The sequence below is a fragment of the Dendropsophus ebraccatus genome, unplaced genomic scaffold, assembly GCF_027789765.1.
Source record: "Dendropsophus ebraccatus isolate aDenEbr1 unplaced genomic scaffold, aDenEbr1.pat pat_scaffold_1923_ctg1, whole genome shotgun sequence".
Lineage (NCBI taxonomy): Eukaryota > Metazoa > Chordata > Amphibia > Anura > Hylidae > Dendropsophus > Dendropsophus ebraccatus.
The window spans coordinates 10,426-26,389 of NW_027209358.1; the positions used below are offsets into that span (position 1 = coordinate 10,426).

A 15,964-nucleotide genomic window follows, 5' to 3' on the forward strand; every position below is an offset into this window, starting at 1 on the left:
TATCAAGAACATATTTATATAATATGTTTATATAAGAAAAAAAGAGACATCTGTGTAACTTTACTAACAGATGTAACCTTTCCATCTTATAGAAGCTGGGATGGGCAGGGTCATCTTTCTCCTTTTGTTTCCAATATCTGATACACTGTTATTTTTGTGTGTATTATATAAGGATTAAATGTTAGTATTGATGATAGGATTGTGACATTAGGAAGAATCACTAAAAGTAAATATCTTACTATAGAATAGCATTTGTAAAGCAGTCTAGCAGAATGTGAGATACCTACACAAATCATGAAGTTGCAATAATATTTCCTGCCAGTAATACAGCCAGTAGAAGTAAAATACAATTTCCTTCCTTTTTATGGTGGAATGATACAGAAGAACTCATAGCATTGTGAGGCAGCAGGAGTGATTGATGATGCTAGGAGCTCAGTGCAGGCAGAGAGGAGCAGCTATTTACAGGTGACTGACTTGTTGATATGTTCCTGTGACTTCTTACATGGATATTATTGTACGTAAAGGTAGTGAGTCAGGAGGAATGGGAAGTTGATTTTCTTTCTTTTTCTTCTTTAGTTCTCCATGTACAGAGGAAAAGAGTGCTCTAACCATATAGAGACATTCATGAAATAATATACCTTGCTCTAGAAGATGGCTTTCCATGTGGAGGGGCTGGTGGCAATAATCCTTTTCTATTTGGCTATCTTGTTTGTGGGTATTTGGCTGCCTGGAGAACTAAGAACTCACGGGGCGATGGAGATCCCAGGGAAGGAATTATAGTGGGTGGAAGAGATATAGGACTCCTGGTTGGAGCTTTTACTACTACAGGTGAGGATTTACTGTCTTTGTGTAATGTTTTTATGAAGTTTTCTTAACAGCTAATAGGACTGATATACCATCATTGTAAGGAGCCAGGATTCATTAAGTAAATCTGTATTGACTTGCTACTTGGCAAACCACTCAGATACCAACAAGGTACATAGGCATCAATTTCAGATTTTACCACTTAATTTTTACTGCCCGTCATGTTGATGAGTGGAGATGGTAAAATTGATGCACCTGGTTCCACATTCACAGCAAATTAGGCTGATTCCTGTCTTGAAGAGTCACAGATCAGAGAATATATGAAGCTTCATCTCTGTTGCTGACTCCTCAATTATCTCTATCTGCACCATAGTTACATTAAACAGACTGTGCATTTATGATTGCTAATTGTGTATTATTTCATTACTTTCTACCTTCCCTTTTAAATATAGCTGCATTATGTGTTGTGGGGTAATGTCTGTTAATGATGGCATGATTAACTGCAGCCGTGTTTACTTTGCCAGGGCTCAGCTAGACTTGTGTAATGTTAAATGGACACTGTAGTTATGCAGTTACTCTACAAGTAAACAATTAACCCATGCACTAAAATAGTTTTCTTGGTTTGGTTTTATTTAACATGTTTTCTCGTATCCAAAGTGTGTCTGTGCCTTGAAAGGTCTTGAATTTTTAATGAATGAAATTAACATTAATTATTTAATTAATACACAAATAAAAGGGTTACACTTATGAAGGTTATAATTACTGTGCATGTGCCCTCCTAACTATTATCAATATTCCTATGTGTCTCGTTTTCAAATTTAGGCTGATAATTTTTCTTTTTCTTACATCAATTCATTAGCGACATGGGTTGGTGGCGGATACATCAATGGAACAGCAGAAGCAGTGTATGTTTCAGGGTATGGGCTGGCATGGGCTCAGGCACCCATTGGTTACTCGCTCAGTCTTATCGTAGGTAAGTCAAAATTGAATTACCTTTATTGATATTTGTCTCGGTCAAACTAACTATGGTTATCCGTAAATCAAATCAAGGCTGAGGAATACGAATCTCAGGGAGATGTCGAGGTTAATGCATGGCTAATTTAATAACCAGACATATCTAATCAGTGTTCCATTGAGATGCTGCATTTCTATAACCTTTTCAGGCCTTGAATGCAGTGTGCTGTTTAGTTTCAGGACATATCAAAGATAATGCAATGGTGTTCCTATTAGAAGAAATGATGCTGAAAATTGATTGAAAAATCTGCTTATCTTGCAATAAAGGCAGACAAAAAATATCCAAGATACACGTTTTCACATAGGATAAATAATTGTTTAGAAAAATATCTGGAGGTATTGCATTCCAGCGTCACAGTCTAAGCATAGGGCGCTTCATCATTCATGGGATGCTAAACTGTGGCAGTACTGCCTGTTTGTGACCTTCAGCATTGCCTCTAAATACTGTGGTCGACAATAACAGAATTATAATTGAAATGACAGCGTAACAACTTTATAATAGGAGCTGCATAAGGAACAGCCTAAAAGCCAATGTTGTTATCAACTTTTATGGCAATATATACATTTAGGCAGGCACTAATCCAAATATAGTGTTAGTCCATCCAGACTGAAAACAATCACATGTAAACAAGAAGAAAACTGTCTAGAAAGAAAGGTATGCATCTCCAAAATACTATCCATATACTTTATTCAAAGTTAAAACCATTAAAAAAAAACCTCCTACCACTGGCCAAATATTGCACAGTGTAAACTGGTCCATCCTACATGATAATACAGAGATATCAAGAATAAAAAATGTATAAAGTACAAAGTGCAAATATATGAAAAGATTTGACCCTATTGTCAAGTGCCACAAAGTGCAAGTGCCCGTGATACCAAAAATAGTAAGATAAATCCAAAAGTGAGTTAAAAAAAATTACTGCAAGAAAAATCACAAAAGCAATAATAAGATCGCAATGCTATCTGGCGGACGGGCCAAACAGATTGACCCTACTTCTGGTCACACAATATATTTCCAAATGTTTTTAAGTTGTAATATCAATTATGTATAGTATGTATCATCAGTCATATCAGTCATAGTAATATGTCATATGCATGGGTAATCTATCAGGAAACATTAGTGGGTGTATAAACACAGCAAAGCCAACATTGTCTATTCTGTTTGTGGCTACCATTACAATTTCAGGAGCCCAAACTGTGAGATCATATAATATACCACTAGGGCCATCAAATTGTAGAACACACTCTTCCAGTAAGCAGTATTAAATACTGTAGGGAAATCTAATTAAGTGCTGGTCATTGCAGGAAAACAGAATAAACAGACTATAAATATCTAGTGACATACTATGTTGATCCAGGAATCTGTCCAATTGCTAGTACAGGGTCAAGAATTATTGTTACCAGTCTTTGGCTCACAGACACTATGGGGTATGGGTAATCCAACAAGTGTTGCTTATTATAGAAATTGTTCTTTTATTACTTTTTTATGAATGGCTTGTAATATATTTTATAGGCTGCCCACAAATTACAGAAGCACTGAAAGAAATAAGCATGCTTGACAATAGTTGTTGTTATCTGAGTATGATGTTGTGCCGAAAAACAATCAATATTGACTCGGTCCCTATATTTCTTATGCATAGGTTGAGGAGACCATAGCAAAAATGTATTGTCTTCAGCCCCCAGCTATTAATAAACTATAATTCCTATAAGTCTCAGTCTCTTTGCAGCATTTATAAGCTTTGCAATTCTGGTATAAAGATGAAAAACATGCTTACAATGTAGATCATTTTAATCAATCTTTCATGCTTTGTTTGTATATGGCTGTGGGAGTGTAAGCGTCATTATAGTACATAGCTGTCCCGAGATTTTCACATTAGATTAATGGCTTTCAGGATACCACTTGAGTTATTATTGTTGCCATTAGTTAGTACACTACAGCTACAGGACGCCAGCATCCACTTATAGCAACCTATCTACTACAGAGAAATATGCTATGTTTCTTTTTCCAGGTGGTCTGTTCTTTGCTAAGCCCATGCGAGCCAAGGGATATGTAACCATGCTTGACCCTTTCCAGCAGATTTATGGCAAACGAATGGGGGGATTACTTTTTATACCAGCCTTAATGGGAGAGATGTTCTGGGCTGCAGCAATACTTTCTGCTTTAGGTAAGGTTCTTATATACTTTTATTGATTTATGGTGCGTTCACACCTACAGGATCTGCAGCTGATTTTCTGCAGCAGATTTCATTTAAATAACTGAACACAGCATCAAATCTGCTGCAGATCTGCTGCAGATCCTGTAGGTGTGAACGCACCCTTAGGCTGCGTTCACACTACGTATATTTCAGTCAGTATATTTCAGTCAGTATTGCAACCAAAACCAGGAGTGGATTAAAAACACAGAAAGGCTCTGTTCACACAATGTTGAAATTGAGTGGATGGCCGCCATTTAATGGCAAATATTTGCTGTTATTTTAGAACAACTGCTGTTATGTTGAAATAATGGCAGTTATTTACTGTTATATGGCGGCCATCCACTCAATTTCACCATTGTGTGGACGGAACCTTTCTGTGTTTTTAATCCACTCCTGTTTTGGTTGCTATACTGACTGAAATATACTGACTGAACTATACGTAGTGTGAACGCAGCTATAAGGTATATGGTATCTGGTGTAGCTAATAAAAATGGCCATGCAAACCCCATGCTATTATATTTAGAATGGAGGCAATGTCACAGCCAACTAAAAAACTGTAGATCTGCTGCTTGCCCATGATTGATCTCCTGTAACATTGGATCGCTACAAGACATTGTAACTTCTATTTAGCTCTTAGAATGTGACAGAATGTGATTTCTCCTTCCCACTGAATATGTCAACTACAAATAGAATTTGCAGAACAATCAAATCGGTTCTGTTTCCTCAGAAAATCAGATAAGCTGCTTGATGGAAAAATTCATCCGATAAGTCAATTGAACATGTCAATTACCCACCAATCTACACTTTGTCGAGTTTTACTATTTTAAAAAAAGTTTAAACTTTTTTAAAATTAAAAAAAAATGTAAGCACCATTTATTTTATAGACCCCTGGAACTTTTTAAATCACTGTAAAAAGCTCCTGTAGGAGCCGCGGCACATACAGCAGAAAACAAGTTTAATAATCCGGGCGCATGACAGGCAGAGGCGGGGAGGTAGTCATCTGGGCGGCTCCCGCCCGCCACTATTTACCGCTCTCTGCCTGTCAGCGCGCTCGGAGGAGATGACTGACAGGCAGACAGGTCTGTTAGTGGCCTCTCTGCCTGTGAATGATCCCGCCGTGTGTGCTGAAAGGCAGAGAGCGATGACTAGTGATGGACGGGAGGCGCCCAGATGACTACCTCCCTTCCTCTGCCTGTCACACGCCCGGGTTATTAAACTCGTTTTTCTGTGGTATAAAGCTTCTGCAGCAGCCGCAGCTGGTACGTGCCACGCCTGCTGCAGGAGCTTTATACAGCGCTCCAGGGAACCATTTAAGCCTAATTGGGCCAATTGATTCCATTTAAAGTAATGCTGAACCTAAGTGCATAAACCTTGCTATTAGATGTCATACATGTTTTACCGATTTCCAATAAAACGCCTAAAGGCTATGTTCCCACAACAAAAAATTACGACTATCATTACCAATAGATGGTTGTCTTTTTCCCAGTGTGGGATCATAGACATAGTCTATTATTATGTATAAGTATATGTTTAGGGAGGGCACCAACTAATGCTAGTTTATAGTATTAGGCTATGTTCACACACTGGAAGAGACTGGCCGTTCCGTGACCCGGCTGATGATCTTTAGCGCCGCTTAGTTGTGATGCGGACGCATCCATGCGTGCCCACATCAGAACTCCCCACAGCACACTATGGAGGGTGTGGCTGGAGCCGCTGGCTCTATAATGTGCACTGACACTATGCAGACACTATACAGACAGAGAAAATAATAGTGCTAAAATGCAGCACTCCATATTGATAGTAGAAAATATACTTTATTGGTGCACAGAGTAAATAAATCAATTAAAAACAGTAACAAAGCACAACTATAATAAGAGGTGCTGACATCACTACCCCGCCAGCTGATCCCAGCTTGCCAAACCCCATATAAGAAGATATATAGAAACTGGTAAATGCAAAAGTAAAACTAGTAAACAACAATAATATACAATGAATAAATGGACAATCTGGCCTGTTCACCTCACTTGAGTAAAGGTAAGTATAATGAACCATACAACCTGCGAGATGGATGGTAACCAAACATGGGTAGATATGGAAAAATAGTTCAACGCATTGCATTGCTTTATGCAACTTCATCAGGAGATGCAGAATATGTTAGCACTATATAAATAACATTATTATTATTATTATTATTATTATTATTATTATTATTATATAACATAGATGAATGAGACAGTCACAGACACTTCCACGACAGGTCTGCCACATATAAATATACCCTACAGGGTTAATTTATTAAAGATGTTGCATCATCTGGACATAAAAATGTTCTTTCATTTTTATTTAATCAATAAATATGACATCACACTTATAAGCTCTGCATTAAATCACACATGCAGCCGACATATGACCCTTTTAAAGGAATTACAAAAAAAAAAAAAGAATCATTGTACTAAAAGCTATGAGGAGAACTAATCGCATGGTTCCACTTGAAGTACAGCATAAACCAGTAGTATAGACCTGTAAGCACTGCGCCGCTGTCACCTGCAGCAATGCTTCCAAAAAGAATATTGCTACGTTGCACCATTCATTAGAGTATTCTGCATTTCCATTTCTTAAAGATTCAAGTCGCACAAATACACAATGTAAAACTAACCCCTTATAGTGAGCTACAATATTTCCCATATTTGGAGCATTACAGTTCATGCATGTATAGAGTATTTAGCGTCTTGATCTAGAAAATATCCCAGTTATAGTATATGATATGCAAAAACATTTATACATTTAAGCACACATCTACATACATACTGTGACATCCATGTACATGCTGTTATAAGCATACTTCTATTCTGGCAGAGTAGAGGAAGGGGAGAGCATGGGGGGCAGGTTAATCCCATAACACCGCTCCCTGTTTAAAGCACTGCATGTATTAGTATCAGGTCTGAAGTAGGCAAAAAACAGCCCCTCAGTAGATTGGATCTCCCATAGAAAATAGCCCCCCCCCCCCCCCCATAAACAGCCTTCCGCTATGTGGGTAATCTGCCTGCAGTAACCCCCCCCCCCCCCCCCCCCCCCCCCATAGCAAGCCCTGTCCATTGTAGGAATTCTCCACCTGTAGGCAATTCCCCTGCAGGTAATTCCCTTTGTAGTCAATGTCCCTGTAGGCAGCCCCCCTGTCAGTAATTGCCCGCCCCCCCCCCCCTTAGGCAATCCCCCTGTAGTCAATCTCCCTGTAGGCAATTCCTACCTGTTGAGAATCACCCCAGGCAAATCCTCTGTAGGTAATACCCTATGTAGGCAAACCCCCTGTAGGTAAACCTCCCACAGAAGGCTATTCATGTGAAAGTAATCCTCTCCCAGTAGATAATCCCCTGCATGTAACTAATCCCCCCTGTGGGCAACCACCTGTACATAACCTACCCTTGTGGAATAATCCCCTCCATACGTATACATCTCCCTGGAGGTAATCCCCACACCGTAGTAAACTTCCTCCACCCCAATATGCATTCCCCACTGTTAAAAAAAAAGGGGGGGGACTCCGAACCATCTTGCCACTGAAACCTCTTCCAAACTCTGTGAGTACACGAGTAACATCACTTGTGCATCAGGGAGCTGAGGGAGAGAGTGGCCTCTTGTAACCTACAACCACAATAGTTACTGGCAGGACAGGATGCCAAAGGCTCCCCACTCTGTCAACTCTGTTTTAACTATACTTGCTCTTTAGGAGCGCTTATAGTTAAAGGCATTAGTGCCAACACTTGCCTAGGGTGGTGGTACGGGGGAGGATTCAAGCCACCCTTGGGTGTCATGTGCAGGAAAGTAACACATTATTAGGAGATGAACAAGACCGTTCCACAGTGGGGACTAACTAATATGGCAAGATGCTAGATGGCCAGTCCAGCCCTGATTAGTATTTTTTTAAACTTATGTTTAAAATAAAGTATCTATCTTAGGTGAGATGATATAGGCTGCAATCCTCGATAAAGTTTATGGAACAGTTTGAAAAAAAGGTCTGTTTTTTCCAAGACCACCAATCTTGGGCAACCCCTTTAATTGTAGTTACTTTATGTAAATGAACAACTTTTTGCGACCCAGTTTCAAAAATAGATCTTAGTAGTATCAAAGCTTTTGACTTAAATAGCCATAAAGATGTAGGAGTGCAACAAATCAGCCCATTACTAAAATTATGTTTGACATCACTATTTCAGCATCAGTCATGTATGACATTATGGGTAGAGCTCGTGTGGATGCATAAATGATAATGACATGGGCACTCTTTTATGTAGCTATGAATTAAGTATGTTCCTTTGAAATGCTGAAATGAGAGAACTAGGTGACAATCTTTACATCATGCTGGGGAGAGGGGAAACACTTATCTACAATGCAAGTAGGGATCTAAGGTCTGGGCTTTTATCTCACAGGTAAAGGAAATTAAATAAATCAAACAGTGCAGATTTACATATTAAATAAGTGTCATTTTGTTTTATAGAGCTTGTAACAACTTGGCTTAGTGTGAGTCATCTATCTAAGAAATCAAAATTGTTAGTCATTTACCTCTGTTTCTGCCACTTAGATTTGATTCAAGTGGTCCTGGCATGGGCTGCCTGGTCTATTTCCCCTGCTTCAGGCCAAGCCGATCTTGTTCTAATAAACATAATTTACTCTTATTTCCCACTGTGCTCTGATTGGATGAAACAGTAAGGCGCTTGTTTACATTCAGACTGTTTATGATGACAATTAGCACAGTAATATTGACATCATTATTCTGACTTTTAGACATTGATGGTTTAAAATAAAAACTGTAAGATGCTAAAAGTCATCTAAACAATACAAACAAACAAATGCTATGCACTATAACTAATTATATACAGATTGTTTACTTATTAGTAAATGCCTCCAGTAAAATTCTGATTATAACACACCTGACAGCCCAGACAGGTAGAGAGTTACATGATTTTGCAAATTCTCAGATTATGTTTCAAGCCACTTCTTAAAATCTAAACCAATACAATGTTTCCAAGAAATGTGGCATAAAGCATATGTCACACACCATGGATTTTCTCACAATTATTGCCACGTGGATCTCTTCAAAGCAAAACTGACAGCCGGTTAGAAGACCGTAACCACCTTCCGTTATGTTCCCATATTATAGGGGGTGCTGAGAATAAAGGCGAATCTTCACAAAAATCTTCTGTTTAATTTATATGTAAATTATGCAGCATGATGCATTGGAGGAGGGACTACCATTGCATGCTGTTTTGTATTCTATTTACTGCACCCATGAGTGCACCCAAATCCTTTTCTAAATGTGACTCTCCCAGTTCTACTCTCCTTAGAACGTATAATGCATGCATGTTCTTACCATGTTTCCCCGAAATAGAACATACTCCAAAAATAACCCCCCCCCCCAAACCTACCAACTAGGCTAAAGTAAGACAGTGCCTTATATTATTTTGTTCCCAAAGAGGCACTATGTCTTATTTTTGGGGATGTCTTATCTCCCCTTCCCTACACACGACTCTCCCCCCCCCCCCCAACTCAGCCTACTGCTCTCCCCTCCGGCTCAGCCTCTAGCTCTCCCCCCGGCTCCGTCCTCCAGTCCCCGACCTAGCTCAGCAGTATGTCACCCGCTGTAAGTCCCCGCTGCACGCTCCTGGTCCTCACCTAGGTTAGTGAGTGAGCTGGGGGGAAAGCCGGGGGCTAAGCTGGAGACTGAGCTCGGGGAGAGCTGGGGAAGAGCCGGGGGGTGAGCTGGAGGGGGAAGCCGGGGGTAGAGCCAGGGGCTAAGCTGGAGGGGAGAGCCGTTGGGGGGAGGGGGAGAGAAGACATTTCCCGAAAATAAGACATAGTGCCTTATATTATTTTTGCTCACAAAGAGCCACTATGAGGGAGATTTATCAAAGGGTGTAAAATTTAGACTGGTGCCAACTGCCCACAGCAACCAATCACATCTCCTCTTTCCTTTCACCAGCGCTGGAAGCTGAGCTGTGATTGGTTGCTGTGGGCAGTTTGCACCAGTCTAAATTTTACAACCTTTGATAAATCTCCCCCTATGTCTTATTTTCGGGGAATGTCTTATCTCCCCCCCCCTAACGGCTCTCCCCTCCAACTCAGCCCCCTGCTCTCCCCTCCAGCTCAGCCCCTGGCTCTCCCCCAGGCTCCCCCCTCCAGCTCACCCCCCGGCTCTTCCCCAGCTCTTCCCCCAGCTCTCCCCCCAGCTCAGTCTCCAGCTTAGCCCCAGGCTTTCCCCCCAGCTCACTCACTAACCTAGGCGAGAACCAGGAGCCTGCAGCGGGGACATACGCCGGAGTGTGCAGGGGGGCTTACAGCGGTTGACATGCTGCTGAGCTGGGGGAGAGAGAGCTAGAGGCTGAGCCGGAGGGGAGAGCAGGAGGCTGAGTTGGAGGGAAGAGTCGTGTGTGGCGAAGGGGAGATAAGACATCCCCCAAAAATAAAGCAAAAAATAATATAAGGCATTGTCTTATTTTGGGGAAACACAGCAGTTATTTATTTATTCCTGGACAGCCCCTTTATTTTTAGCACTGTAACTTTAGAACATGAGTGTTATAACTAGCTCACATGATGGACCAATGATATGTCATCACGTAGAAGAGGCTGCTTATTTGTGTAATCTAAGATGGAGGAGAAAAAGGTCAGCTGAATACTGAGTGAGCTGTTTGTTAAAATATTCAGCTATACTGCGAGAGGAATGAAAGGGAAATCACAAGGAGAATTATTGGGGAAGTCCTAAACAAATAATCTGCAGACACAGCAAAATAATTTATTTTTTCTTTTTAAAATGATTAGCCCAATGCTGCGCTCACACTAGCATCACTCATAACCCAGCCATGACAGCTATGCCATATCTGTTTACAATCCTAAGAGAGCTCATTGACTTACAATAGTCTGTCAGGTTTCTATCGAGGTTTCGGTATTTAAACAGCAAGAATAATTCTGCAGATTGCATTTTGTCATTGCCATAAAAAATGCCAGAATACTTGATGGACGTATAACATAGCACTCTGAAATAGGAAATAGCAGTATGCATATATACAATAAAATGACATGGATGCAACAGAATTGGAAGAAGTTGTCCTATGGAGTCTGTTAAACCAGTGTATTGAGCTTCAGATCATGCGCCTTCACATGATTTTAGGTAATTAAATGTACAGTATTTTTTTTTTGCATTTCTCACAAGGTGCCACCATAAGTGTTATAGTGGATATTAACATCAATATTTCGGTGGTAGTGTCTGCTTTGATTGCCATCTTCTATACCCTTGTTGGAGGACTGTATTCAGTTGCCTACACTGATGTTGTCCAGCTCTTCTGTATCTTTGTAGGATTGGTAAGTAAAACTAAAAGCACACATTACTTTTTTTTTACGTTGTGTAGTCACTTTACATTGAAATCTCATGTTTCATTATTAGAGGTGAGCAAAGCATTGAAAATTTGATTCACAAATTATGGGTCAGATTCGCGAATATTCGAGAATAGCTGTTCCAATGGGATTCATTCGTATGCAAAATATAGTAGCTACAATAGTGGGACTATTACAGAGTAATGTTTTTGTTTTTTTAACAGACGTTGTTGAACAGTGTCAAAAATTCGAAAATGACAATTTTCAATGATTTAATTTCCGCCATGGAAAGCAGTGGACCCTGGTGGATCAGCAGCGTAATATAAATTTTCAACTAGGATAGAAGTGGATATTGGTAAATGAGCAGTGTAAAATGACACTTTCCCCAAGACAGCAGTAGATATCAAATGGACCAGTGGCATCAAATCAAATTTTCTCCTAAGACAGCAACGGATGTGGGACTCAGTAGACTAAAGCGATTCTAAAGCGGTAACCTATCAGGGGCAATGTCTTAGTCCAAGAAGGCTCTAGAACAAACATCTAGATGCAGCCCTGAGGTGCCTAGGACAGACACCAGGAGGTGGCATGGGCAGCACTCTCTTAGACCCTGAAGAGCCTAAAACAGATAACAGGAGACAGCTGAGGGTGGTAACTGTAGCAGGACTTTCCTTTTTTCTTTAAAATAGAGTTGAGCAATATCTGAACATGGACTAACAAAATAATCAGAGCAACTAAGGATTAAGATAAGTTACATAAATGAATAGATAGAAATAAATGTACTTTAAAAGTAGTAAGGCTACGAAAGGCGAGTTGCGATAGGATAACAATTGCCTAGTTTGTACAAAAAAGATCTAATTGCACAATAAAATGCCTAAAAATGATCTAATTAGAGCGCCCTATTTGCACGGGACTGAACCACATAAAACAAACTCTTGGTTTGCACAGTATCAGTATGTAATAAGCTGTCGGAAAGTGCCACCTGAGATTCGGAATTCTATGAACTCATCCTAGGATTTCACTGCATTAAGCGCTTTAACCAGCAGCTGGCAAAGTTATCGTTTGGCTGGTCTCCCTGAGATCAGCAATCTGTTTCTCTTATGGCTCTACTAGGCATTGCTCCCACCTAGCCAGAATCCTGCTCCACACTGATGAGGGGCAACACCCCGAAACAGCTGTATGCGGATGGATACCTGGCCTTGGTTCTTCCCTTGTCATTACATTGACTTATAGGGTCATTTAATATGGTGGTTTTGGTGATTTCCCTGTAGGAGCCACCCCTTCGCTGGGTTCTTTCCCGGAGAGATATCTGGCTAGTTCCTGTGTTTTGAGACTCTTAAATGAGGTTCCACAGGCTCTTTCTTTTGCATATTCATGTTTCCCAGGAAGCAATGCACCTTGGATTTCACTGCATTGAGCACTTTAACCAGCAGCCAGCATTGTTATCATTTAGCTGGTCTCCCTGAAATCAGTAATCTGTTTCTCTCATGAATGCATTCTTATGATTTCTCAGGAAATTGTATATGTGTATAATATGGTGATGGTAGTATGTGTTATTAATAGAAGTTTTGTGAATTGCATTTAAAATAAGAGAAGTAAAAGTTTTATTTTATGAGATCTCTCAGTTATTCTTCAGTAAAAAAAAAAAATATATATATATATATATATATATATATATATATATATGTGTATACCACATTCTTGCGGAAAAAAAAAGGAAAAAGATTTTTGTAAAAAAAAGGGCAATAAAAAGAATTGTAATATTAAAGGGAACCTGTCACCCCCTGTGCCAGGGCAGAGCCCAGCCGCCCCCCCGGTGCAGACCCATATACTTACCGCTTCCACGAAGTCCCGCTCCTGGACCTGGTCCCGCCACCGAAATATCCCCACCCAACGCCGCACTCACCAAAGATGAGGCCGACGGCCATAGAGAATGACAGCTCCAGTCATTCTCTATGGCTGTCGGACTCATCCCTGTTGAGCACGGCTTCGGACGGGGATCATTCGGCGGCGGGACCGGGTCCAGGAAAGGGACTTTGTCAATGCTGTAGGTATATGGGTATATGGGTCTGCACTGTGGGGTCGGCCGGGCTCTGCCCCTGCACGTGGGGGTGACAGGTTCTCTTTAAAGTGAAATAACAACAATATAATTACAGTGCAATATGAACTATGGACAATAAAGAACTAGATATTTTTTGCATGATGTGATGCAGAAATGTGATTGCAGAAATTAAATTTGCAATACTGATGGTTACCATTTGTTTTTAAGTAAGGTAAATAAAAGTTATATTTATTAGAGAGTTTTCCTAATGATCAGTGAAAGAGACTTTAATAGGAGAAAATCCAAGAATCTCTTTTTCAGAGACTATATATCACAATCCCACTGACTCAGTAAAGAGCATACTGTACATATCTTGTATATTACATTTTAGCAAAATTTAATTTGCCACTCAAAATGGCATTAAACTACCAACGTACCCAGTATACAAATTAAGTTTAATTATCTGTAAAAGAAAAAAATATATATAAATTGAATAGCTCCAATGGGTACTTTAGTCATGGATATGATTCTTGTTATTCCAATGGTCCCTTATGGAAAAGTAATAGCAAAGAACCCAGCTGGCAGGCTGCAATATCAGCTCAATTACTTGCTGATATATAAGTGTAGGGGAATATTGCTAACATAGATTTTAGTTTATAATGAGATGGGTTTGTAGAGATGTCCTGTATATAGCAAATTTATATATACTTTCATCTATCTAGCTATGTATTTACACAAATATTAGTTGTTTATATTGCTATTAAGCTCATTGACTGTTTAGGAATGGAGGGTCTGTCCCTGTCATGTGCATCACATATAAGACATTACCTTTTGTTTTTATTACGCAATATGGCAATGTATAAGACCCGTGTCATTGCAGACATATTGGCTCTTTGTGTTGCAGTGGATCAGTGTACCTTCGCTATGACTCATCCTGCAGTTACAGACATTGCGGTGACAGCTGTAGAAGAAGTCTACAAGGAACCTTGGCTGGGAAGCATAAGGAGGGAAGATGCCTGGTCTTGGATTGACAGTTTCTTGCTTCTGGTAAACAATACTTTTTTAGAACCCTTCCTTCTGTTTAATTGTTAAAAGGGCATAGTATGAAGAAAGAATCCTTCAATGTCATCTTCAGGATGACACTGTATTTGAAGAGTCAATTCTCTTAATTTCACATTGAGATTTTATTTTATTTTTATTTTTATTTTTATAATGGGCAAGGGGGTATTTTAAACTTTTATCGAGGGGGGTTATAAAGGGTCATTTAATACTTTTAAAAACTTTTTTTTTTAAATTTGTTTTAAACACTTTAAAAGATGCAATCATTAGATTGCATGTACCGATCTATGCTTTGCCATAGCATGGCATAGATAAGTGTTATCGGTAGAGTAGACTATACAAAGGTCGCCCATCTGTCAGGACGGAGGTAAGTGACAAGCAATCGTGACCCCGCAGCATGGCTGCGGGGGTCCCCATCACTCAGTGACAGGAGCTTGTCCTGTCACTGAGTACCTTATACGCCGCGATCGCTATAGATCGCAGGGGTTTAATGACAAGCAGCTCCGGGATCGCAGCTGTCTATCATTATGCTGTGATCCCCAGACACTGCAGCGGTCCCGCACACATCAAAAGCCCCTCACAGTCAGGAACGTGCATATACGTTCCTGCTGCACTTGGTATGCGCAGCAGGAACATATATATACGTATTGCTGATGTGAAGGGGTTAATCAGCAAATATCTCTATTTGATAAAACATGTACATTACATATTTGTATTGGCAGCCCTTCCTGCTAGCTTCATTCTAGCTGCAGGCTTCAAACGTATTCTCATTTGGCCAAGTTATCCTCTGTCCCTAAGATAAGAGACAACTTGCAGATCAGTGGGGGTCTGACCTCTGGGACAGAGTAAAATGGCAGCCCCGAATAAACTGAATAAACAGTCCTGCCAGGCTTGAGAAATGGGCACATACCATGAAACAGCTGTTGCCCCATTTGGCTGGGAACTGCATCAACTGACCTGCTACCATATTGTAATGAAAAAATAAAGATTACGTTTTACACATAGTGAGTGCCACAATTTGTTCTTTTTGAATTAGACTTTATTTCTCTGTAAGTGATTTCTAAGGATTGGGCACATTTTTGATGTCAGTGGGGCAGTGTCTGTTTTCTTGCTTATATACAGTAGTTATGCTATATGTTTCATTTTTTTAATTTTCCAGATTCTAGGAGGGATCCCCTGGCAGGCATATTTCCAAAGGGTCTTATCAGCATCTTCAGCAACCTATGCCCAAGTTCTCTCTATCTTAGCTGCCTTTGGATGTTTACTGATGGCTATTCCTTCAATTCTTATTGGTGCAATAGGAGCTTCCACAGGTACTGAAAGTTTCAATGTATAAGAAACATTTTTCACGTTAAATACTTCCAGTAATAATAATGTATTATGTTTTTTGTATCTAATCACCTGATAATCTGGTACATATAGTATGGTCTACTTTTGTGTGAATGTACAATATATTCGGAAAGTCTTCGGACCTTTTTACTTTTTTTTACATTTT

General features: G+C 39.9%; 1 pseudogene; it reads left to right on the top strand.

Annotated features, from left to right (window-relative positions):
* The first annotated feature begins 651 nt into the window (after nucleotides 1-651).
* LOC138775701 (high affinity choline transporter 1-like) lies at nucleotides 652-15,782 on the top strand (annotated as a pseudogene).
* The last annotated feature ends 182 nt before the right edge of the window (nucleotides 15,783-15,964 follow it).